The sequence below is a fragment of the Chlorocebus sabaeus genome, chromosome 6 (assembly GCF_047675955.1).
Source record: "Chlorocebus sabaeus isolate Y175 chromosome 6, mChlSab1.0.hap1, whole genome shotgun sequence".
Taxonomy (NCBI): Eukaryota; Metazoa; Chordata; class Mammalia; order Primates; family Cercopithecidae; genus Chlorocebus; species Chlorocebus sabaeus.
This window is the reverse complement of record NC_132909.1, coordinates 11,360,945-11,387,828: the sequence shown is the minus strand read 5'-3', so window position 1 is coordinate 11,387,828 and position 26,884 is coordinate 11,360,945. Positions and strand designations below refer to the sequence as shown.

Genomic DNA, 26,884 nt, shown 5'->3' with positions numbered 1-26,884 from the left:
TGCACAGGCACTACAGAAAGACTGAATCAATGAATGAATGAATGAAGTCTACGGGGTTAAACCAATGAGCATTCAATGAGTGACATCCTCTCCCTCTCTCCCAACCAGAAGCTGAGACATTCTCTAACAAACACCCGCAGCCAAGAAGAGGAGATCCCGGACCTACTAGCCAAGAGTACACGCTTCAGGCTCCCAGGACCCCCAAAATTCATCCTGCTGAGGCTGTCGGGGGGATGCTGCCAGGAGTCTGTTGGAAGCCAAGGCCCTAGGGCTCCTGGAGAGGGTCCCATACTCCCTTCAGTCCCTCCCCAATCCAGGTACAGTGAGTCTCACTAATGCCATCATGCCTTTAGGGCAGAGTCTCCTGCTTTCCAGCCCAGAGTCCACTTACCTCTCCCGAGTGATTCACCTCCATTTCTCTCCAGGGAACCGCCCCCCTCGCCCTACTCTCCCTCCAGGTGAGTCCTACAGGGCTCACCCAATCCCCCGCCCACCCAAGTCTGGCCAATCAGTGCACTCCTTCCCTCCCTGGTCACTGTGATTGGGGCAGGGGCAAGCACATGATCCAATTCCTCCAATAGGAGTCAGCCCTGGGTCCTGGGCTAAATTATGAATGAAGGGCCCTAGAACCAGCCATGCCTGAAGTCAGGATCAGCCCTGGACTTCATAGTAATATGAGCCAATGAATTCCTTTTTCACTAACCTGCTTATCCAAGGCTAACTTGGATTTCTGTATTTGGGACCTAAACAGTCCTGTGTATCCCACTCCTCTAAGCATTCTCTGAGCCTCCAAGGGAAGGAGGGTGGTGGGGGGGTCTTCTTAGTGCCCTGCCAGACAGTACATCTGGCTCCAAATGCTGGACCAGGAGTTAGGGGGACAGGGAAAGGGTTTTCTGAGTTTTTAAGACCTGGCACCATCATTTGCCGTATTCCTGAGTCTTTTCACCTTGTTCCTGGGGCTCTGGGGCTCTTGTCAACAGGGAACAAGATGACGGCTGCCTGGTAGAGACGGTATCACCATCCCTGGAGCAGACCTGTCTGGCAGGCGTATTCTCAATCCCTGCATTTGCAGGGCAGACCCAAGCTTGCACAGAGGGCAGACCAGCAGCTGTGACCAGTCATGGGGTGGGCTGAGGATAAGAAACAGCTGATTTTTCTCTCCATTATGTTGCCCAGGTGGAAGAAGGGATGAATGAATGAATGAACCCTGGGCTCATCCCAGGGCCCGGGGCTTGGCTCGCCATGACAGTGTTCCCAGACACAGGGTGCAGCCCAGGAAAGTACTGGGGCCACACTTGGGGTGCTGGTGGGACAGTTAGCAAGACATGAAAGGGACCTCCTGGGTGAGACCATGTGATAATTTACAGGTATCCCAGGGGTTCTTCCTGAAGCCCAAAGATTCCCCCCTCCACCAGCAAGTCCTCACCTGAGCACCCCGCCTACTTCCCACTGCACAGCAGGGCCCAGCATGGTCATGGTAGCAGTGGCTGCCCAGAGGTCGTGGTCTTGTCTTTTCTTTTTCTTTTTTTTTTTTTTTTTTGAGACAGAATCTCACCCTCTCTCCCAGGCTGGAGTGCAGTGGTGCGATCTCTGCTCACTGCAACCTCCACCTCCCAGGTTCAAGCAATTCTCCTGCCTCAGCCTCCTGAGTAGCTAGGATCACAGGTGCACACCACCATGTCTGGCTAATTTTTGGATTTTCAGTAGAGACAGAGTTTCATCATGTTGGCCAGGCTGGTCTCAAACTCCTGACCTCAAGTGATCCGCCTGCCTCGGCCTCCCAATGTGCTGGGATTACAGGTGTGAGCCACTGTGCCCAGCTGGTGGTGGTTTGTTTTTTTTCGCCTTGATAGGCTCTGTGGCCCTGCATCAGGTGGCACACCGCACAGCCTTCACTCAGTCTCTGTTTCCCCTGGCCCACACTGGGTCCTAAACATCAAACTCACCCTAGATCTGGAGCCTGGTGCCCCAGAGGAAGGCCCGGTCCCACTGACTAAGCCTAGCTCTCTGTGTGAGGCCTGTCTCCCGGAGTCATGAAAGATGCCAGCAAACAAACAAGATGCATAGTCTCGTTTTCAGTGGGCTTCTTAAAACAAAAAATGCTCAGTTCCTGCAACAACCTGCAAACGGTTGTCATGGAAACAGCGGTAGCCAATGGAGGAGGGAGAGACAGGCCCATCCCGGAACCCAGGCCTGCGGCGGTGGCTGATGAGGCACAGAGGAACCGTCAGGATTAAGGGGCAACAGGGAGGGGGTGTCCCCATGTGGCCGGAGCGGGAGGAGTTTCCTCCTCTGCTAGCTCTGAGAGGGAGCCGCTGCCCTCAAAGGAACCCATGTGCTTCCCTGGAGAACAGATCCGTAATCTCCTGCGGATCCTCACACAGCTCTAGGGAGGGGTCCTGGGGAAAGATCACTGTGTCTAGCCAGCCAGCAGGCAGCCAGGACACCCGAGCCCTTATCCCTACTCCAACCTTGCCACATTCACCGGAACCGGGACTCTAAGCCCTGCAGGTGGCTTTCCAGGGTTGCATTGACACCGTGCGCTGCAGCCCACCCCTATCTCGGGCTCCCTCCTGCTCCAAGATCAGCACCGAGGGGGCGGCACCATGGCCATGAGCCTTTTGCAGGACTGATGCTGGATCCTGGACGTGGACGCACACAGGGCCCTGCTGGTCACCGGCATCCCGGAGGGCCTGGAGCAGGCAGACGTTGAAGCCGTCCTGCAGCCGACCCTCCTGCCCTGGGCACGTTCAGGTTGCGACACATGAAGGCCCTGATGAACGAGAAGGCCCAGGCCGCCCTGGTGGAGTTTGTGGAGGACGTCAATCATGCTGCCATCGCCACAGAGATCCCGGGCAAGGATGGGATCTGAAGGGTTCTGTGGAAGGACCGTGTGCAGGACATGACGGTCCTGAGGCAGATGAGATGCCTGCTGCTGGATGACGGACCCACGCAGGCCACGGTTGCTGGGACCCCCCGGGAGGCGCCCACCCCTCCCACTTCAGAGACCCAGGCCCAGGGGTTGGGACAGTCATTGGGAAGGCCAGTCCCCCTCCTGGGGCTATAAGCAATAGTAGCAAGAAGAGTAGGGGGTCACAGAAATCAAGCCAGAAGCTAAAAAAGGGCCCGAGGGATGTGTCCATTTCCCTTGACAAAGAAGGAATCCAAGGAAGTTCCCCAGGAGAGCTTGGACATCAAGATCAAGGAGGCAGATGAGGGGGCTTGAGCAGAGATGACAATGACAGCGGGCTATACACAGCGCTCCAGGCAGCAGCCAGGGAGCAAGTTCACAAGAAGTGGACCGTCTGAAGCCACAAAGACGAGGCAGATGGTCCCATGGAGTTCTTGCCCCTGGTGACCAGACCAGGACAGACAAAGCCAAACAGGAGATGATGGAAGAAAGTCCTCTGATTTGATGCACTTCACCGTCAAAGAAGGCAGGAGCAGCGACTCTCACATGGCGGCTATTCTGACCAGCAGAGACAGACCTGAATGAGATGCTGAAGGACTGTGAGGCTTCAGAAAGTGGGCGGGTGCAACCACCAGGTCACAGAGCGGGGCTGGAGGACCCTGAGTTCCTGACCACTGTGGCCTGTACCAGCCCTTCAGACACCAAAAGCAGCCAGGAGGTGTTGAAAATCGCTTCTGAGGCGGGGCACGGTGGCTCACGCCTGTAATCCCAACACTTTGGGAGGCCAAGGTGGGCAGATCACCTGAGGTCAGAAGTTCAAGACCAGCCTGGCCAACATGATGAAACCCTGTTTCTACTAAAAAATACAAAAATTAGCTGGGCGCGGTGGTGCGTACCTGTAATCACAGCTACTCGGGAGGCTGAGGCAGGAGAGTCGCTGGAGCCTGGGTGGCAGAGTTTGCAGGGAGCTGAGATCGCGCCACTGTACTCCAGCTTGGGTGACAGAGCAAGACTCCATCAAAGAAAGAAAGAAGGAAAGAAGGAAGGAAGGAAGGGAAGGAAGGAAGGAAAGGAAGGAAGGAAGCCCCTCTCCCCAACTCAGGCTTCCTAGACTCAAACCCTGAATCCACTGCTTACCATCTGTGTGACCTTGCATAGATATTTAACTTCTCTGGGTCTCGATTTGTTTATTTGCAAAGTGGGAAGGATACTATTTTGTGCTTTATGGGGTTGTTATTGTAACTTATCACACACACACACACACACCCTGTGCCTGGTATGCAGAGAGTGTTTTATACCAATTAGCTGTTGTTGTTTGCTTGGTTTTTTGTTGTGTTGTGTTGAGTTGTGTTTTGCAGAGGGGGGTATCACTCCATCACTCAGGCTGGAGTATGGTAGTGCAATCTCACCTCACTGAAACCTCTGCCTCCCAGGCTAAAGCGATCCTCCCACCTCAGCCTCCCAAGCAGCTGAGACCACAGGCTCATGCCACCACGCCTGCTAATTTTTTGTATAGAAATGGGTCTCACTATGTTACCCAGGCTAGTCCCAAACTCCCGGACTCAAGCAATCTTCCTGCCTCAGCCTCCCAAAGTGCTGGATTACAGGCATGAGCCACGCAGTTATTGCTGCTGTTGTCACTGTGGGGAAGTGGCCAAAGGCACGGGTTTGGAGCCAGACGGTCCTGGTCTGAGTCTCAGTCTGTCACATGTTTGGCCTCAACTCCCTGAGCCTTGACGTCCTCACCTGTAAAACTCAACCTCAGGACACTCTTGCTAAGTTCAGTCGTGATTCCTTACGCAAAGCATTTAGCACCGCTCCTGGTGCTATGTAAACCCAAGCCATAGCTATGAGGATGTAGGAACACGGTGGGAATCCCGCCTGTGATGATGACTGCGTGTGGAGCGCCCCTGCTGGACAATCACAGAACAGCAGAACTGCCCTGACGGGAGACCTCTATCTCAGCATCCTCGACTGTAAAGTTATGGTAACAGTAATGCCTATATAAGATTGAGGATTCGTTGAGTTAATACGTGTAAAGTTTCTCGAGTAGCAGGATGGGTTAAACATGAGTACAAATTCCTTATCCTTCTCCCCATCCAGAGGTGGAGTTTATAGAATGAGATGGAAGGAACACTGTTACTGATGTGGGATGTAGACTTCAAGAAGACTGGCGGCTTCTGCTTACTGACTCTTAGACCACTTGTTCTTGGGACACTGTCCCTGAGAACCCAGCCACCATGCTGCGGAAGCCCAAGGCACATAGAGAGGCTATGGGTAGTTGCGACAGTTGACAGCCCCAGTTGAAACCCCAGCCAACAGTCAATATCAACTGGTAAGCATATGAGTGCACCATCTTAGGTGTTCCAGCTCATTCAAGCCCCCATGTGACTGCAGCCCAACCAACATTGCAGGAAGCTGAAAACTGTCCTGTTGAGCCCTGTTAACCCACGGAATCGTAAGAGACAATAAAATAATAATAATTATAATTATATATTATTATTTTTATATATTAATATATTATATATTATTATTATTATTATTTTATTTAGACAAGGTCTCACTCTGTCACCAAGGCTGGAGTGCAGTGGTGCGATTATGGCTTACTGCAGCCATGACCACCTGGATTCAAGCAATCCTCCCCCACATCAATCTCCCAGGTAGCTAGGACTACAGGTGTGCACCACCAAGCCTGCCTAATTTTTCCGTACTTCTTTGGAGAGACGGAGTTTCACCATGTTGCCCAAGCTGGTCTTGAATTCCTGGGCTCAAGCAATTCACCTGCTTCAGCCTCCCTTAGTACTAAGATTACAGGCGTGAGTCACTGCACCTGGCCAATAATTACTGTTTAAACCACAACATTCTGGGGTAGTTTGTTATGCAGCAATAAAGTGTTGAAACAAATAGTGTTTAGAACATAGTAACCATAAGCTGCTATTATTATGTCATTTTAATCTTCACAACAACTCTGTAAGGCTGACATCAATAGTATCTGTATTAGTCCGTTTTCACACTGCTGATAAAGATATGCCCGAGACTGGGCAATTAACAAAAGAAAGAGTTTTAATGGACTTACAGTTCCACGTGGCTGGGGAGACCTCACAATGATGGCAGAAGGTAAAAGTCACGTCTCACATGATGGCAGACGAGAGAGTGAGAGCCAGGGAAAAGGGGTTTTCCCTTATAAAACCATTAGATCTCGTGAGACTTACTCACTACCACGAGAACAGCATGGGGGAAACCGCCCCCATGATTCCACTGTCTCCCACTGGGTCCCTCCCACAACACGAGGGAATTATGGGAGCTACAATTCGAGCTGAGATTTGAGTGGGGACACAGCCACAGCATATCAGTACCCAGTTCTGTAGGTGTAGAAACTAAGACCGTACCCTTAACCACACTGTAGCATTTGATGGAAGTTGAAGGACCTTAAATGGATTTCTTGTGTCAGAAGATTTAGCTGAGGGAATCAAACACGGATCTGTGATTGGGCAGGAAATAGCAAACCCAGAAACCTTTGGGGAAGCACCTCCCAAGAGTATAAGATACATGCACTTCCCATCTGTGGAAAAGTTAACAGAAAACCGGGTGTATGCACGGGGACAAGTTACTCATCTACTAGTGGGAATTTTCTTTATTTATTATTTTATTTACTTATTTTCTTTATTATTTTATTTACTTATTATTTTTTGAGAAAGCTGGAGTACAGTGGTGTGATCTCGGCTCACTGCAACCTCCGCCTCCCAGATTCAAGCAATTCTCCTGTCTCAGCCTTATGAGTAGCTGGGATTACAGGTACACACCACCACGCCCAGCTAATTTTTGTATTTTTTAATAGAGATGGGGTTTCGTCATGTTGGCCACGCTGGTCTTGAACTCCTGACCTCAGGTGGTCCGCCTGCCCTGGCCTCCCAAAGTGCTAGGATTACAGGCATGATCCACCGCACCTGGCCAGAAATTGTTTTAAAACAAGTTTCAAATGCTTAGATTCTGGCTTGGTTAAAACTATGGTTTAAGGCTGGGTACAGTGAGTCACATCTATAATCCCAGCACTACTTTGGGTGGCCAAGGAGGGTGGATCACTTGAGGCCAGGAGTTTAAGAACAGCCTGGGAAGCATGGTGAAACCCCATCTCTACCAAAAAAAAAAAAAAAAAAAATTAGCACACATGCAGTCTTAGCTACTTGAGAGGCTGAGGTGGGAGGATCACCTGAGCCCAGGAGGTTGAGGTTGCACTGAGCCATGATCACGCCATTGCACTCCAGCCTGGGCAACAGAGTAAGACCCTGTCTCAGAAAACAAAACAAAGCAAAACAAAATGAAATAAAAACTATAGTCGAAGCTGTTGGCTGCAAGTTCCAAAGATATTGGTGGGTGTATTAGTTTGCTAGGGCACATATACTGGGTGGCTTAAACAACAGAAATCTATTTACTCACAATTCTGGAAGCTAGAAATCTGAGATCACGGTGTTGGCAGGATTAGTTTCTTCTGCAGCCTCTCTCCTTGGCTTGCAGATGGCTGCCTTCTTCCCGTGTCTTCACGTGGTCTTCCCTCTGTACCATCTGTGTCTAAATTTCCTCTTCTCTTTTTTTTTTTTTTTTCTTTTTGAGACAGAGTCTCACTCTGTCGCCCAAGCTGGAGTGCGGTGGTGCAATCTCGGCTCACTGCAGCCTCCACCTCCCAGGTTCAAGCAATTCTCCTGCCTCATCCTCTCAAGTAGCTGGGACTACAGGCACCCACCACCACGCTGGCTAAGTTTTGTATTTTTAGTAGAGATGGGGTTTTGCCGTCGTGACCAGGCTGGTCTCGAACTCCTGAGCTCAGGTGATCCACCCACCTCGGCCTCCCAAAGTGCTGGGATTACCAGCGTGAGCCACTGCGCCTGGCCTAAATTTCCTCTTCTTATAAGGACATCCGCCATGTTGGGTTGGTGCTCACTCTAAAGACCTCATTTTAACTTAATTGCCTCTCTAAACACCCTTTCTCCAAGTATATTCTGAAGTACTGGAGGTTAGGACTTCAACACAGGAATCTGCAGGGAACACAGTTAAACCCGTAACAACGGGAAACTCAGGACTGGACAGACTGTGGGCAGAGGTGTTTCCCAGGCAGGAAGGGAAGGCTTTAATTGGGTTACAAGATCGTAAGGTCCATATGAGCAGAAACCTATGTTCGAATTGTTCACTTCTATGTTCCTGAATTATACTGACACAGAGGAGATGCTCAGTAAATGTAAATTGAATAAATGAAAAAATGAGGCCGGGCACAGCGACTCACGCCTGTAATCCCAGCACTGAGGCGGGCGGATCACCTGAGCTCAGGAGTTCGAGACCAGCCTGGCCAACGTGGCAAAACCCCGTCTCTACTAAAAATACGAAATTTAGCCGGGCATGGTGGCGGGAGCCTGTAATCCCAGCTACTCGGGAGGCTGAGGCAGGAGAATCGCTTGAATCTGGGAGGCAGAGGTTGCAGGGAGGTGAGATCTTGCCATTGCACTCCAGCCTGGGTGACAAGAGCGAGACTCAGTCTCAAAAAAAAACCAAAACCAAAAACAAAAACAAAACAAAACAAAAAAGAATGGACATTGGATCTATACACATATTTTACTTTATGTATATTTCCTGGGTGAATTGTAAGCAAAAAGCTTGCCTATAAGACAGAACGTTAAGCCCATTTGTCTTGTGTTGTTTCCTTCTGAAATGTAACACTCTTCATCTCGAGACTGTGGTTCCTATAGAGTTTGTTTCAAGTGTTTATTATATTTAATTATTGCTTTTTTTTTTGAGATAGGGTCTCGCTCCATTGCCCAGGCTGGAGTGCAGTGGTGCAGACATAGCTCACTGCAGCCTTGGCCTCCTGGGCTCAAGTGATCCTCCCACCTCAGACTCTCAGTGTTGGGATTACAGGCATGAGCCACCACGCTTAGCAAATACAGTGCTTTTAAACATAAAAGAAAAGAGTCCCTTCTCTCTTGCAGCTATATAGGAAGGGGTTCTATTTTGTATAATGAAATTGCTCTAAAGAATTAGTTTTTTCACTTTAGGAGGACAAGGAGGGAGGATCACTTGAGGTCAGGAGTTTGAGACCAGCTGGCCAACATGGTGAAACTCAATCCCTACTAAAGATACAAAAAAATTAGCCGGGCGTGGTGGCAGGCATCTATCATCCCTGCTACTCCGGAGGCTGAGGCAGGAGAATCGCTTGAACCCGGGAGGTAGAGTTTGCAGTGAACCAAGATCATGCCACTGCACTCCAGCCTGGGTGACAGAGCAAGACTCTGTCTCAAAGAAAAAAAAAAATCAATTTTAATAGAGTGGCACATTGAGAACATTCCCTAAACATTCATTCTGTTCTCCCCTGCAGCCAGGAGCTCCCGTTAATTTTCCTGTTACCAACTTCATTTGTTAACTCTGTTCATTTGTGTCTTTCCTTGAAAGGATGATTTGAACAAAAGGGTCTAAGATTTTTTTAGAAATTGTTGCAATATCTGAAAAAAAAAAAAAAAAGAACTTCCCAAAGAAACCTGCATTCTGATTGGTTGTCGTTCTTGATTATTCGTTGCTATGGTGACCAGGAGGTTAAATAGCATCTCTGTATTTCCTAAAGAATAAATACTGGTTGGTTTTCTCTAGCAAATCAGAAAAGAATCATTTCTCTCCTTCCATGAACATGATGTAATCAAAGCCTAGGGCTCTTCTAGATTTATACTTTATCAAAGAAAGTAAGAGTCTCGTCTTATCCAAATTAACAGAAGCACTTAGTCCAGTGTCCAGTCGCTTGAGTGGCGGTGGCCGCTCACGGAAGGGCAATTACAAACTGCACTAATATTAAGTCCAGCGCGCCATCTGGTGGTCAATTAGAGAACAGCATGACCGTATCTACTGTAACTAAAAGGCGACTCCCCTCCCTTCCTGTCTGTTAAGGTGGCCCTAGCAACTTAATACAATAGGCTTGTTCCTGTTGGTCTTAGTCTGATTGGGACAGAACCCTTGACTGCTTTGACTCATAGAATATGATAGATGTGACACTGTGCTGGGCATGGTGGCTCACGCCTGTAATCCCAACACTGAGAAGCAGAGGCGGGCGGATTGCTTGATCCCAGGAGTGCAAGACCAACCTGGGCAATACAGAAAGACCCCAACTCTACTAAAAACAACTTTTTTGTTTTGTTGTGAGATGGAGTTTCACTCTTGTCGCCCAGGCTGGAGTGCAATGGCATGATCTCGGCTCACCTCAAACTCCGCCTCCTGGGTTCAAGCGATTCTCCTGCCTCAGCCTCCCGAGTAGCTAGGATTACAGGCATCTGCCACCACACCTGGCTAATTTTGTATTTTTAGTAGAGACAAGGTTTCTCCATGTTGGTCAGGCTGGTCTCGAACTCCTGACCTCAGGTAATCCGCCCACCTCCACCTTCCAAAGTGTTGGGATTACTGGCATGAGCCACTACTCCCGGCCAAAAAAATAATTTTTAAAAATAGGCTGGTGTGGTGGCCCGCACCTGTAGTCCCAGCTACTCGGAAGACTGAGGCAAGAGGATCCCTTGAGCCTAGGAGGTCGAGGCTGCAGTGAGCTATGATGGTGCCGCTACACGCCAGCCTGGGTGACAGAGTGAGACCCTGGCTCAAAAAAAAACAAAAAACAAAAAACAAGGAAATGACACCGCCAGGCCTGGATCTACATTTAAAGGGAACCAGCAGATTCCATTCTGATCTCTTTGGCTCCCAGCCTGCTGTGTAAGAATTGCAACTCCCCTAAGAGCATGGAGCTGTGAGAAGGCCCAGGAGAATGGAAGCTTCCAGACACGGGAGTGAAGAAGCCATCTTGGAGGTGGGTCCTCCAGCCCTCATCACATGATGCCATGTGGAACAGAAATGAACACCAGTCAAACCCTTTTCACATTCCTGACCCACAGAGTCCTGAACAAACTTGGGAATTAAGCTATTACTGTGCCTTTTTGTTTGTTTGGTTGGTTTTTGTTTTGTTTTTGAGACAGAGTTCTGCTCTTGTCACCCAGGCTGGAGTGCAATGGCGCTATCTCGGCTCACTGCAACCTCCGCCTCCCGGGTTCAAGAGATTCTCCTGCCTCAGCCTCCTGATTAGCTGAGATTACAGGTGCCCACCACTACGCCTGTCTAATTTTTGTACTTTTAGCAGAGACGGTATTTCACCATGTTGGCCAGGCTGGTCTCAAACTCCTGACTTCAAGTGATCCACCCACCTCGGCCTCCCAAAGGGCTGGGATTATAGGCATGAGCCACCATGCCCAGCCATTGTGCCACTTTTATAGAGGAGGAGACTGAGGTTCAGAGAGGCCCAGTTGCTGGTCCAGGATCACACACTGGGAAGTACTGGAACCAGGGTTATGAAATCCTGTCTGCTTGGCTGCAAAGCCTCTACTCTTCCATACTTCATTATTTAGGAAGAGAGACAGGCTTTGGGCACAAGCGTGGGCCTCACTGAGGGGAGAGGGGCCTTCTGGCCTCAGTAATAGCCCTGTTCCCTTCTCTGACTGTCACTTCCCCCTTAGAATTTCTGCAGAGTGGAGTCTATTCTCACGCCTGGGAGAGTCTGTGCAGGAGACATGAGAGTTGAAGATCTGGCACCACATTTGCCTTGAAGACAAAAGGTGACATTTGGAAAAAGGATGCCACTCTTCGAATGGTACTTAAGGATCCATGGACTGAATCTTCCTCTTCTTTTCCCCAAGTGATTTGGCAAAATAAATCCAGTGGAGCTTCTTGGTGCAGCATGGCCCACTCTCAAGAGTTTAGCCTTTGAGCCAGGTGTGGTGGCTCATGCCTATAATCCCAGCATTTTGGGAGGCCAAGGCAGGCTCACTTGAGGTCAGGAGTTTGAGACCAACCTGGCCAACATGGTGAAACCCCATCTCTTCTAAAAATACAAAAATTAGCCGGGTGTGGTGGCAGAAACCTGTAATCCCAGCTACTTGGGAGGCTGAGGGAGGAGAATCGCTTGAACCCAGGAGGCAGAGGTTGCAGTGAACCGAAATCACACCACTGTACTCCAGCCTGGACAACAGAGCAAGACGCTGTCTCAAAAAAAAAAATAGAGAGAGAATTTAGCCTTTGAACTCGCACAGAACTAGGTTCAAACTCCAGCTTTGCTACTGCTGCCTCAGTACACTTATCTGTAGAATGGGATTTCAAAATGATATCTGCTTCTCAAAGTTGCTTTGAGAATTTGCTGATATTTTGTCTTTAAAATACTTCATTGTGTGCTGCCTCAGATAAAGATCAGAATCTCTGAAGGGACAGGACAGGAATGTTTTACTCACTCACTGCTGCACTCACTGCTGTATGCCCAGTGCTTTCAAAAGCACCTGGGGCTGGGTGCAGTGGCTCACGCCTGTAATCCCAGCAGTTTGGGAGGCAGAGGAGAGCAGATCACCTGAGGTCAGGAGTTCAAGACCAGCCTGGCCAACATGGCGAAACCCTGTCTCTACTAAACATACAAAAAAAAAAAAAATTAGCCAGACGTGGTGGTGGATACCTGTAATCCCAGCTACTCAGGAGCCTGAGGCATGAGAAATGCTTGAACCTGGGAGGCGGAGGTTGCAATGATCCGAAATCAAGCCACTACACTACAGCCTAGGCTCCATCTCAAAAAAAAAAAAAATTAAAAATTAAAAATAGTGAAAAATAAAAAGCACCCAGCATGGGATTTTCAATAAATAGTTACTGCACGAGTAAATCAAAAGCAGTCAGTGTTACCTATGGTGATCAGAGCATTTTCAGTGGCAAGCAACAGAAATCTAAGTCAAACTGGCTAAAGGAGAAACAAAAATTCACTGGCCATCTTATTGTAAGACAATAGCGTGGCTTAAACATTAAAAACAAGTTGAATTCTCTTTCCCACAGTAGCTCCAGGGTGAATTATCTTGTGAGGCTGTGCATGTGGCAATCATTCAGGAACCCAGATTCTTTCAGATTGTTGCTTAAAGTCTAGTCCCGGGACCAGCAGCAGCCCCTGGCAATTCATAGGAAATGCACACTCCCAGGTCCCACCCCAGACCTACTAAGTCAGAAGCTCTGGGTGCAGGACCCAGAAAACTGTACCCTAACAAGCTCTCTGGGGAATTCTGATGCCCACCTTGAGAGCCACTGACCTCATGCTTTGTCAGCATGTGCATAATTTAAGGTGCCACCTCTGAGTGACTTGGTGAAAGGGAAAAAAGAGAAAGTCCAGAGCAAGAGATTTCCTTGTTCTGGTAAAGCAGGTGAAGTGGAAATTGCACAAGTCATGTCCACTTGCAAGCCACTGGGGAAGACCCAGTCGTGTGGCCACAGCCAACCTCAAGGGAGGCTGGGAAATGTAGTCCCCAGCCAGGTAGCTATGTGCCTGAGGAGGAGGGGAGATGAGCTTTTGCTGTCCAGAGGTTTTTGTTTGTTTGTTTGTGTTAAGAGACAGGACCTCACTCGGTTGCCCAGGCTGGAGTGCAGTAGCTGCAGCCTCAACTTCCCAGGCTCAAGGAGCCTCCTGTCTCAGCCTCCCAAGTTGCTGGGACTCTAGGTACATGCCACCATACCCAGCTACTTTTTGCATTTTTTTAGACACTAGGTCTCAACATATTGCCCAGGCTGGTCTGAAATTCTTGGACTCAAGCAATCCATTCACCTGGGCCTTCCAAAGTGCTTGGATGACAGGCATGAGCCACCACTCTAGGCCCCTGTCCAAAGCTTAAGACTGCTGCAGCCATACTCCTCAGCGTCCCAAAGTCTTCCTTGTTACCTGAAAGCAGAACTAAATAGTTCTCAGGTGCCAGCAGTTTTCATGGACACCTCCCCAGGTGATATGGTTAGGCTTCATGTCCCCACCCAAATCTCATCTTCAATTGTAATTCCCATAATCCTCATGAGTCAAGGGAGAGACCAGGTGGAGACAACTGAATCATGGGGGCGGTTTCCCATATGGTGTTCTCGTGATAGTGAGTTCTCATGAGATCTAATGGTTTTATAAGGCGATCATTCCCCTTCACTGGGCACATCTCCTTCCTGCTGTCTTGTGAAGAGGGTGCCTTGCTTCCCCTTTGCCTTCGCCAAGTTTCCTGAGGCCTCCGCAGCCATGTGGAACTGTGAGTCAATTACACCTCTTTCCTTTATAAATTGCCCAGTCTCAGGCAGTTCTTCATAGCAGTGTGAAAATGGACTAATAGGCCAGGCACGATGGCTCACGCCTGTAATCCCAGCACTTTGGGAGACTGAGGCAGGTAGATCACAAGGTCAGAGTTCGAGATCAGCCTGGTCAATATGGTGAAACCCCATCTCTACTAAAAATACAAAAATTAGCTGGGCGTGGTGGTGCACACCTGTAATCCCAGTTACTTGGGAGGCCGAGGCAGGAGAATCACTTGAACCCGGGAGGCGGAGGTTGCAGTGAGCTGACATCACACCATTGCACTCCAGCCTGAGTGACAGAACGAGATTCCATCTCAAAAAAAAAAAAAAAAAAAAGGTCTAATATATCAGGGCACTGCCAAAAGGGTCCTTAAACAACATCAATTTAGCCGCTTGGAAACAAGAGGCCAGAAATTTCTGCAGGCAGGGAACAAAGGTCTTATGCTCTGGACTGAATTGTGCCCCCTTATCCCTGAAATTAATATGTTGAAGCCCCAACCCCCAATATGACTGTATCTGGAGACATAGTCTTTAGGAGATAATTAGGTAAGATTCTAATCTGATAGGACTATGACCTTAGAAGAAAAGAAAGGGCCAGGTGCAGTGGTTCACGCCTGTAACCCCAGCACTTTGGGAGGTCGAGGCTGGAGGATCACTTGAGGCCAGGAGTTTGAGACCCACCTGGGTAGCAGAGTGAGACCCCACCTCTAAAAAAATAGAAAATATTTTTTTAAAAAAGAGAAGAGAAAGCTGTCTCCCTGACCATGTGAGGACATAGTGAGAAGGTGGCTCTCTGCAAACCAAGAAGAGAGCCCTCCTCACAACTTGAACATGCTGGCACCCTGATCTCATACTTGCAGCCTCCAGAACTGTGAGAAAACAGAACTCTGTTGTTTAACAGAATTCTGTGGTATTGTCTTACGGCACTCTGAGCTGACTTAAGACAGTCTAGAGGGGAGACATTGTTAGGAGATGAGGCCTGTAAGGAGGTGAGGAGTGTGCCTGAGATTTTCCTGGTTTAGCTCCAGCAGTCCTCAGCCTCAGTCTTCCCTGGGTCCTCGTGGATGACAAAGAAGCCACCTTCACAAAGAAGCACCATTGACTGGGTCTGCAAAAGCCCCAGTGGGACTCATGGGAGCTCACATCAGGGTTACTGGAGTCAAGGGCCTCCATACCACAGACTCACCACATCTGGGATCTCACCACTAGCACTAAATATGGGAATAGGAAACCTCACTCAATGTGGGGCCCAAGGAGCAGGCTTCTAGTCTGGGAAATCATGTCCCTTTTGGTGGCACTCCCAGTTCCTCCTTCCCTGGCTCTAATCTACACTTGTTACTGTGGTCTACAAAGCCCTGTGTGTCTAACTCCTGCATACTAATCCAAGTGGCAGAGACACTTTCTGTTTATTAAAATTCATTCTCCCCTTCCTTTAGTAATAAGAAGATTGCAGCTGCCCAATTAGAAACAACATCTGGGCTGGTCATGGTGGCTCATGCCTATAATCCCAGTACTTTGGGTGGCCAAGGTGGAAGGATTGCTTGAGCCCAGGAGTTCGAGACCAGCCTTGGCGGTGTAGGGAGACCCCATCTCTAAGAAAGAAAGAGAGAGAGAGAGACAGAGAAAGAAAAAAAGAAACAAAACACCTGCCAGCCTTCCTGATAACTAAGTTCCTGCTCCTAAGTTCAAGCCCTTATAAGTTCAACTGATGTACAGCTTCTGGTCAGCTCCTATAAATAAAGATGCTGGCCCTTGGCTGTCTTCCTTTTTCCTTCCTGGCTGGGGAAGAATTACAGCATGAACATATCTAAAGATAGAAGCCATTCATTAAAGATACCAAAGCCAATTCACAAGCCTGAACACCCTTAAAAAGCAAAAGTGTCTGCCTGCCCCAGACCAGCCACCTACCTTTAGATAGAGGGAGAGAGCAAGAAAAAAAGTTCATCTTAGTTAAGCCACAGTCTTTCATTTGCTATTTTCACTGTCTTAAAAAATCTCTTTCACATTTTTCATCTTGTATTTTCTCTGTGCCTCAGTCTAGATATTTTCTAGTGGCCTGACTTCCAGCTCACTGATCCTGCCTTCTGCTGTGTCTAATCTGTTGTTAAGTGTATTGACTGAATTCCTTGTTATTATTATTTGTATAAATTTAAGGGGTGCAAGTGCAGTTTTGTTACATGGATATATAGGATAGTGGTGACATCTGGGCTTTTGGTGTAACCATCACCTGAATGGTGTACTTCGTTCGTATCCATTAAGTCATTTCTCATCCCTTACCCTCTACCACCCTCCCACTCTTCCCAGTCTATTATTTCACTCTATCTGTGTATACACATTATTTAGCTTCCACTTATAAGTGAGAACATGGGGTATTTGACTTTCTGTTTCTAAATTGTTCCACTTAAGAAAATGGCCTCTAGTTCCATCCATGCTGCTGCAAAATATATGATTTCATTCCTTTTTTATGGCTGAGAAGTATTCCATTGTGTGTGTGTGTATGTGCATGTATGAAAAAAAATGTTGTATCTTTGCCATTGTGGATAGTGCTGTTGTAAACATACAAGTGCAGGGTTTTGTGGGTTTTTTTGAGACACAGTCTTGCACTATTGCCCATGCTGAAGTGCAGTAGTGTGATCTCTGTTCACTGCAACCTCCACCTTCTGGGTTCAAGCAATTCTCGTGCCTCAGCCTCCCGAGTAGCTGGGATTACAGGCACATGCAATCACGCTCAGCTAATCTTTTTGTATTTTTAGTAGAGACAGGGTTTCCCCATGTTGGCCGGGCTGGTCTTGAACCCCTGACCTCAGGTGATCAAGTGTTGGGGCCTCCCAAATTGTTGGTATTACAGGCAAGAGGCCACCATGCCCAGCTATCTTTTTGATGTAATGATTTTCCTTTGGGTATATACACCATAGTGGAATTGCAGGGTTGAATGGTAGTTCTATTTTTAGTTTTTTGAGAAGTCTCTGCACTGTTTTCTGTTTTCTATAGAGATTGTACTAACTTACACTCCCACCAACAGTTAAGTGTTCCACTTACTGAATTCTTAATCTCAGTTATGGTACTTTTCTACTCTAGAATCGCCCTTTCTCTGGTAAAATTACCCATCCTTTCATATAATCTCTGCATTTTTTTCTTTTGTCTTGAGCATATTAATTCTAGATATTTAAGATCCTTGTCTTGTAACTCCAATATTAAGATTATCCATGGGTCTATTTATACTATCTGTTTTTTCTCTTGATTTTCAGTCATTTGGTCTTGCCTCTAGCATGTCTAGCTATTGAATGTCAGGCATTGCATATGAAAAATTGTACATATTGCTCCAGAGAGGAATTTATCTTTATGCAGATAGAGTGGTGCTCGTCACTTTAATTCAGTCAAAAACTGGGCTGAATCTAGACTGGGTTGCCATTTTGTAAAGGCTCCATGCATATCTAGTTTGCACTTGCTTATGGATTTTCAACTTGGAGCCTGGGTTATAACCTGGGGGTCCATGGCACACACTTGGAGCCTGGGTTATAACCTGGGGGTCCATGGCCCTGGCAGCTCTTGAACTCTTTTTGTCTCTTCAGCATTACAAGTCTGCTGAAACTCTATTCTGCTTTTCAGAGGCTTTCTTCTTGGCTTCTTAGACTCTGCCCCATGTAGCTTCAGAGTTCTGCAATGTCTTAAAACAAGAACCAGAAAATCATTAGGCTCTTTTTAACTTCTCCTTTCCCTAGGTCCTAGTCCTTCAAGTCTAATTTTGTCCTTCCTGCTCTGTGATTGTCTGAAAAGGATTCTTCTGCCCAATTCTTTTGCCCAGACCTTTAGTCTCCTTCCCCATGCCTAGAAGCGTCAAATGCCCTGGAGGCAGAAACTGCAGAATGTTGGCTCAGCTCATCTCTCTATACTGTTCCCCCATATTTGGGATTTTGTTCTCTTGACTCCTAGTTGCCTTGGCAGCTCACCAATGCTTTGAAATGATCATTGCTGCTTTTTACATTTTTAATTGGCATTTCAAATTACTCCTAGCAACACTATTGGTCTTTCATAAACAATTTCATCATATCCAGGTCATTGTGTTTTGAAGTTTTTGGTATTCATAGCTTAGCCTGTACCCTGACTAACACACAACTTGGTACCTGGTAGTGGTGCTGCCTAAAATATGTGACATTGACTTAACAATCAGGCATCAGGCAATTTTAAATACAGATTTTTGGCTGGTCATGGTGGCTCACACCTGTAATTCCAGCACTTTGGGAGGCTGAGGTGGGCAGATCACCTGAGGTCAGGAGTTCAAGACCAGCCTGGCCAACATGGTGAAACTCCATCTCTACAAAAATACAAAAATTAGCCAGGGATGATGACAGTTGCCTGTAATCCCAGCTACTTAGTTGACTGAGGTGAGAGAATTGCTTGAACCTGGCAGGCAGAGGTTGCAGTGAGCCCAGATGGTGCCATTGCACTGTAGCCTGGGCGATAGAGAGAGACTCTATCTTAAAAAAAAAAAAAAAAAAAAAACGATTTTGCAGACCTCATGGCCAATGACCCCTATGGGGCTGTGTAAAATCATTTAGTAGAGAAATCATCTGCGATAACATTGAGGACAGTCCACATACTTATGAAGTCTATGGTTTAGGGAGCTGTTAAAAAATACAGTTTTTTATTGTAGTAAAATATATATAATTTTAACCACTTTTAAGTGTGCAATTAAGTGGTATTAATTGCATTCACAATGTTGTGAAATCATCACCACTATCTATTTCTAGAACTTTTCATCACCCCAAACAACTCTGTAATTGTTATTTAGGGAATAATTTATTCTTATAATTTTTAAATTGAGATCATTCATCTACTACAAAATTCACCTCCTTTAAAGTATACAATTTAGTGTATTTTATATATTCACAAAGTTGTGCAACCATCGCCACAATCTAATGCTTGACCTTTTTCATTGCCTTAAAAAGAAACCCCATACCCATTAGTAATCACTCTCCATTCTCTTCTACCCCCAGCCCTTTGCAACCTCTAACCTACTTTCTGTCTATGTCGATTTGCCTATTTTGGATATTTTATAAATATAAAATAATACAGTATGTGGCCTTTTGTGTCTGGCTTTTTTCACTGAGCATAATGTTTTCTGGGTTCATCCATGTTGTATCATGTGTTCAAATTTCATTCTTTTTTTTATGGCTGAATAACATTCCATTGTATGGATATCCTAAATTTTATTTATCTATTCATCAGTTGAGAGACATTTAGGTTATTTCTATTTTGGGAATCTTATAAATAATACTGCCCTAAACATTCATGTATGAGTTTTTGTGTGAACATATGTTCTTGGGTATATATCTAGGAGTGGAATTGCTGGGCCATATGGTAACTCTATGTTTAACTTTTGAAGAGCTGCCAAGTTGGTTTCCAAAGTTGCTATACCATTTTACATTCCCCACCAGCAATGCAAGAGAATTATAATTTTTCCACATCTTTTCCAAGACTTGTTGTTGTCTGTCATTTTTATTATAGCCATCATAGTGGGTGTAAAGTATCTCATTGTGATTTTGATTTGCATTTTCCTAATGACTAATGATGTTTCCTTCTTTTCATGCACTTCTTGGTCATTTGTATGTCTTCTTCAAAGTAATGTCTGTTTAAATTATTTTCCCATTTTAAATTGGGATTGTTTATATTTTGTTGTTGAGTTGCAAGAATTATATAATATATATATATATTTCTCAGATGCTAGACTCTTACTATATATATAATTTACAAATATTTTATCCCATTCTGTTTGTCTTTTTACTTTCTTGATGGTACCCTTCAAAGCGTGAAAGTTTTACAATTTGATGATGCCCCGTTTACCTATTTTTTTCTGTAGTTGTTCATGCCTTTCATGACATATTTAAGAAATCATTGCCTAGTTTAAGATTATCAAGGCCTACTCTATGTTTTCTTCTAAGATTGTATACTTTTAGCTGTTACAATTAGGTCTTTTATTTGTTTTGAGTTAATTTTTGTATATGGTGTGAGGTAGGGGTCCAACTTTATTCCTTTGCTTGTGGATATCCAATTATCCCAGCACCATTAGATAAAAAGACTATTCCTTCCCCCGTTAAATGATCTTGGCACTCTTGTTGAAAATCAATTGGCCATGAATATGAGAGTTTATTTCTGGAATCTCAGTTATATTCCATTGATCTATAGGTCTGTGGGGGAATGGTTTTTAAAAGGCAGGATATTGATGTGTTCTGGCTACTTCCTGCTGCTTTTAACAAATCATAGGTCAGAAATGCTCCCAGGCAAGAATGGACCAGTTCACAAACAAAGATGGACAGAAGTAAAATTCAGCAAAGGAAAGAGGCATTTTCTTTCTTTAGCTTAACATCTAAATGTATTGTGAGTCTAGAGGCTTGGAGTCTTACAGATTGACAAGGTTACTAAACAACAAGAGAGAGCCTCCACGCCTTTTTGAGAATGGACATTAATATTTCATGGCCAGAAAAGGAGAATCAGACCAGTAGCAAAAATCTGATTCCATATATTATTGTTCCATTCAAGATTGTTGTTTCCAATGGTCTCAAATAGCTGCTATAAATGTGGAGTGATCACAGGAACTATCAATGGCTTACAGACACCTTATGGAACCTCACTGCACCATCTGTAAAGTTGTCTTGCCAAAGAGTGAGATTTAAATTTGATTGAGCTTCTAGTTCTAAATACTAGTTTACAGGATAAACAGGGAACAGAGGAATACATTAAGAAACCCCACATGGATGCAGTCAGCAGAATTCAGAATGTGGAAAAGCTATAGGAGAAAATGACCTGGTTTCTCCAAAAAATAACTGCAAGAAATTAAATAATGATCCATGCTACAATATGGATGAATCTTTAAAACATTATACTAAGTGAAAGAAGCCAGACACAGAAGCCCACATGTTGTATGCTTTCATTTATATGAAATAACCATAATAGGCAAATCTGTAGAAAAAGAAGAAACTGAGTGGTTGCAGGGGCTGCCAACCAGCATGGGGTTTCTTTTTTGGGATGATGAAATGTTCTAGAATTAGATAAGGGTGATAGTTGCACAACTCTGTGAATATACTAAAAGCCATTGAACTGTAACCTTTAAATGGATGGATTATATGATACATAGATTTTCTCTAAATAAAGCTATTTAAAAATCACAAAGAAAAAAAGAAGGGGAGGTGTATTAGTTGAATAAAATATATAGACTTTGTTTTGATCCTGATTGAAAATGTTTTAAAATTATGAGACAATTGGACAAATTTGAACACTGACTAGGTACTTGGTGATATTAAGAAAGTATTGGCCAGGTGCAGTGGCTCATGCCTGTAATCCCAACACTTTGGGAGGCCAAGGTGGGAAGATTGCTTGAATCCAGGAATTTGTGACCAGCCTAAGCAACATAGCAAGACCCCATCTCTACAAATAATAATAATAATAATAATAATAAATTAGCCAGGCATGGCAGCATACACCTGTAGTTCCAACTACTTTGGAGGCTGAGGTGGGAGAATCACTTGAATCAAGGAGGTGGAGGCTGCAGCAAGCCATGATCATGCCACAGCTCCCCAGCCTGGGCAATGGAGCAAGACCCTGCTTCAAAAAAAAATTAAGAGAAAATATTTTTAATATTGGGGGGATATTGTAATGATATTGTAATTATGTTTTTAATAGTAGTTATCTCTTGGAGATACATACTGAAGTGTTTATAAGTTAAATACTATGTCTGAAATTTGCTTTAAAATAATCCAATCATAAGGGAAAGTAGGAGTATATAGATGAAATGAGACTGACATATATTGACAATCATTGAACATAAGAAGTTTCATTATACATTCTCCCTGCTTTTGTACGTTTAAAATTTCCCATAAGAAAAAGAAAAAGTCTAAATGCTTAAGCATTATATCTAGAAGAGATCTTTAGGGGTGGGACTCATAAATGGAATTGATTGGAAGCAAATAGACCAAAAACTTACCAAGCATTTGAGGAAATTTTCCTACTAAGGAAACCATAAGCCTGATCCATAAAAGACTAATTGCTCAATATCTCAGAGAGGTGAGCTGACTTCTGCAGTCCCTGAAGACATACAGAGATGAAACGGTGCAGAAGCAATATTGACAGGCATAACATCTGCAAATGTTTAGAACTGATGAAAGACACTAATCCACAAATTCAAGAAGTCTTTCAAACCCAAAATAAAATAAACATGAAGGAAATCAAACACAGATACATTATAGTAAAACTCCTAAAACACAAAGGCAAAGAGAAAAATCTTAAAAGCAGTCATATAAAAAAGGGTGCATTACCTTCAAAGGAGGAACATTAAAGCTGACAGCTGACTTCTCAATCAGAAGACAATGAATCACATTTTTTTTTTTTTTTTTTTTTTTTTTTGAGACGGAGTCTTGCTCTGTAGCCCGGGCTGGAGTGCAGTGGCCGGATCTCAGCTCACTGCAAGCTCCGCCTCCCGGGTTCACGCCATTCTCCTGCCTCAGCCTCTGGAGTAGCTGGGACTACAGGCGTCCGCCACCTTGCCCGGCTAGTTTTTTGTATTTTTAGTAGAGACGGAGTTTCACCTTGTTAGCCAGGATGGTCTCGATCTCCTGACCTCGTGATCCGCCCGTCTCGGCCTCCCAAAGTGCTGGGATTACAGGTTTGAGCCACCGCGCCCGGCCAATGAATCACATTTTTAAAGTGCTGAGAAAAAGTAAATGCTAACCTAGAATATATACTCAGTGAAAATAAGATTATGACATACTGTAGTGCCAGTTTAAACATACTATATAAGATTCTTTTTAACTTTATGGCCTCAAACTAATATTGAGCTAGTTAATGAATAATCTTTGAACACCTGGATAATGTATAAGTATGGGTTAACATATAAGATTTTAAAAAGAAAATGAGAAAAACAGACTGTATCATGCCATCTGGATGATGGGCAAAAACAGTAAAACTAGAATTTGATTTTTTTTCCCTGTCTTTAAAATGACAAAGGGATCTTAAAGTATTCAGTCTGCTCTCAGCAAAACATAGTAAAAAGTTATTCTTTACCTTCTGTGAAGTTTGTCTGGGTAGCAGAGGTTCTTGCCTTACTAAATATTTTTGTTTGAGAAGATTTAACTTTGTCTTCCTTTTTACTGACCTTTGTCATACTGTTGAATTGTTTATTTTTTAAAACATGCAGTAAAAGATTCTCACTTATAAAAAGTGAAATTCCCTTATAGTTACCTTCTACTTTATTTATTTATTTATTTATTTATTTATTTATTTATTCATTCATTCATTCATTTTTGAGACAGAGTTTCACTCTGTCACCCAGGCTGGAGTCCAGTGGCATGATCTTGGCTCACTGCAACCTCTGCCTCTCGGGTTCAGGTGATTCTCCTGCCTCAGCCTCCCAAGTAGCTGGGACTACGGGCACGCACCACCATGCCCAGCTAATTTTTTGTATTTTTAGTAGAGACAGGGTTTTGCCTTGTTGCTCAGGCTTGTCTGAGACAGCGTTTTGCTTTGTTGGCCAGGCTGGTCTCAAACTCCTGATCTCAGGTGATCTACTCACTTCAGTTTACCAAAGTGCTGGGATTACAGGCATAAGCCACTGTGCCTGGCCTATATTTACTTTTTCTTTTTTTCTTTTTTTTTTTTTGAGACAGGGTCTCACTCTGTCACCCAAGCTGCAGTGCAGAGGTGCAATCACGGCTCTCTGCAGCCTTGAACTCCCAGAGTCAAGTGATAATCCCATCTCAGCTGGGACCACAGGCATGTACCACCATGCCCAGGTAATTAAAAAAAAAAATTGTAGAGACAGAGTCTCCCTATATTGCCCATGCTGATCTCAAACTCCTGAACTCAAACAATCCTCCTGCCTCAGCCTCCCAAAGAGTTGGACTACGGGCATAAGCCACTGTGCCTGGCCTATTTTTGAATATCTTGATTGTCATTATGGCTAATAGGGTAGCCAAGCTATAATTACTCCTTTCTCTTAGGCAATTATGCACCTATTTTAGTCAAGTGATTGGTATTTTGGACAATTCTTTCTGACGTTTCCTTTCATAAAATCAGACTATAAATTAAGAAAAGTTAAAAATCATCAAGATGTTTGTATGTTCAAACTAATCTTTGGCCCTTCCTGGGTGGCCAAAGCACCAAAGATCTATTCCCTCGCCTTGTAGCCCACCATAGGAAATACACACAAGGGCGGGACACTAGAAACCTTAAGTATATTTGATATCCTTTTTTTTTTTTTTCAAGACAGAGTCTCATTCTGTCGCCTGGGCTGGAGTGCTGTGGCGTGATCTTGGCTCACTGCAACCTTTGCCTCCCAGGTTCAAGCGATTCTCCTGCCTAAGCTGGAGAATGTTGCTCAGGCTGTCTCGAACTCCTGGGCTCAAGCAATCCACCTGCCTCGGCCTCTCAAAGTGTTGGGATTACAGGCGTGAGCCACCATGCCCAGCCCATATTTGATATGATTCTGTTTTTAAAATGATTCAACAATAGTGTAAAAACCTCCCTGATTTTTGAACATACAATGTGAAAAATGCTTTCAAATTAAAAAGATGAGCTCAGCCTTCCTTAGATTAATTTTGTGCATTAAATGTCACTATTATAAATATATCTCAGAGACTGTCCACTTTTACAGGATGGTGATGTGTCAATATCTTCAGTGTCCATAATTTGTTCTTGCCCCCAGGAGAAACACTGATCTAATTCTCTCGGAATAATTATATAGTACGCCCTAATAGAGCATTCTGTTTTCTTCTTATTAGATAGTATTAGTCACTGTAGTAAATTCCCCATCATTATTTAGTCCTACAATCAGTAAGTGACTTCTGCTTTCCTTTCATACCTTCCTGAGGGTTACCTGGAAACTACAGGCCAGAAATTGGGTCTTGGATAAGGGAGAGTCAAAGTGCCTTGATGAATAGACAATACCTGATACCCTGAGCTATTGACACTTCAAGAAATAGACTCATTGGGTTTGGGCTTTCCCACGTGTATGAGTCTGTTTTCACGCTGCTGATAAAAGCCTACCCGAGACTGGGTGATTTATAAAGAAAAAGAGGTTTAATGGACTTTACAGTTCCACGTGGGGCTGGGGAGGCCTTCCAATTATGGCAGAAGGCAAAAGGCACATCTTACATGGCAGCAGGCAAGAGAGAGAACTTGTGCAGGGAAACTCCCCGTTATAAAACCATCAGATTGGCTCTCTGCTCCTCCTGTTCAACAGACAGCCGCATCTTCTTGTGCATTGCCAGCCACGTACATCCCTGAGACACCATGGTGAAGTTGAAGGCTGGAGTCAATGGACTTGTTGGAATTGGGAGCCTGGTCACCAGGGTTGCTTTTAACTCTAGTAAAGTAGATATTGTTGCCATCAATGACCCCTTCATTGACCTCAACTATGTGGTCTACATGTTCCAGTATGATTCCACCCATGACAAATTCCATGGCACCATCAAGGCTGAGAACAGGAAGCTTGTCATCAATGGAAATCCCATTACCATCTTCCAGGTGCAAGACCCCTCCAAAATCAAATGGGGCAATGCTGGCGCTGAGTCCATCATGGAATCGACCAGTGTCTTCACCACTATGAAGAAGGCTGGGGCTCGCTTGCAGGGAGGAGCCAAAAGGGTTATCGTCTCTGCCACCTCTTCTGACGCTCCCATGTTCGTGATGAGCATGAACCATGAGAAGTATGACAACAGCCTCAAGATCATCAGCAATGCCTCCTGCACCACCAACTGCTTAGTGCCCCTGGCCAAGGTCATCCATGACAACTTTGATATTGTGGAAGGACTTATGACAACAGTCCATGCCATTACTCCCACCCAGAAGACTGTGGATGGCCCCTCCGGGAAACTGTAGCATGATGGCCGCGGGGCTCTCCAGAATATCATCCCTGCCTCTACTGGCACTGCCAAGGCTGTAGGCAAGGTCATCCTTGAGCTGAATGGGATGATCACTGGCATGGCCTTCCATATCCCCACTGCCAACGTGTTGGTCATGGACCTGACCTGCCATCTGGGAAAACCCTGCCAAATATGATGACATCAAGGAAGTGATGAAGCAGGCATTGGAGGGCCTCCTCAAGGGCATCCTGGGCTACGCTGAGCAGCAAGTCGTCTCCTCCAACTTCGACAGTGACACCCACTCTTCCACCTTCAATGCTGGGGCTGGCATTGCCCTCAACAACCACTTTGTCAAGCTCATTTCCTGGTATGATGATGAATTTGGCTACAGCAACAGGATGGTGGAACTCATGGCCCACACGGCCTCCAAGGAGTAAGACCCCCGACCACCAGCCCCAGAGAGAGCATGAGAGGAAGACAGAGGTCCTCACTGCTGGGGAGTCCCTGCCACACTCAGTCCCTCACCACACTGAGAATCTCCCTTCCTCACAGTTTCCATGCAGATGCCCTGAAGAGGGAGGGGTCTAGGGAGCCGCACCTTGTGGTGTACCATCAATAAAGTCCCCTGTCCTCAGCCAAAAAAAAGAACAAAAAAACCATCAGATCTTGTGAGAACAGCACGAGAAAGACCTGCCCCCATGATTCAATTACCTCCCACCGAGTCCCTCCCACAGCACATGGGAATTGTGGGAGCTACAATCCAAGATGAGATTTCAGTGGGGACACAGGCAAACCATATCACCATGTAAACCAGCATTGTCACCTCAAGTAGACACCTGTGTATTTTGTACCAGAAGTAGAAACAGGATTTTCAGACTTCTTTCTAGTCCATAAGTAGATTATTTCATGACGACTAACTCTATATTTGATTTTTTTAAAAAAAGATTCCTATTTACATAGAACAAAATGAAACCAATGAAGG

The 26,884-nt window shown here is 45.2% G+C and overlaps 2 pseudogenes; both read left to right on the top strand.

The window, feature by feature from the left end:
* Window positions 1-2,348: 2,348 nt before the first annotated feature.
* LOC103234913 (paraneoplastic antigen-like protein 8B) lies at window positions 2,349-4,727 on the top strand (annotated as a pseudogene).
* Window positions 4,728-25,311: 20,584 nt separating this feature from the next.
* On the top strand, window positions 25,312-26,603 carry LOC103234914 (glyceraldehyde-3-phosphate dehydrogenase pseudogene; annotated as a pseudogene).
* Window positions 26,604-26,884: the final 281 nt, after the last annotated feature.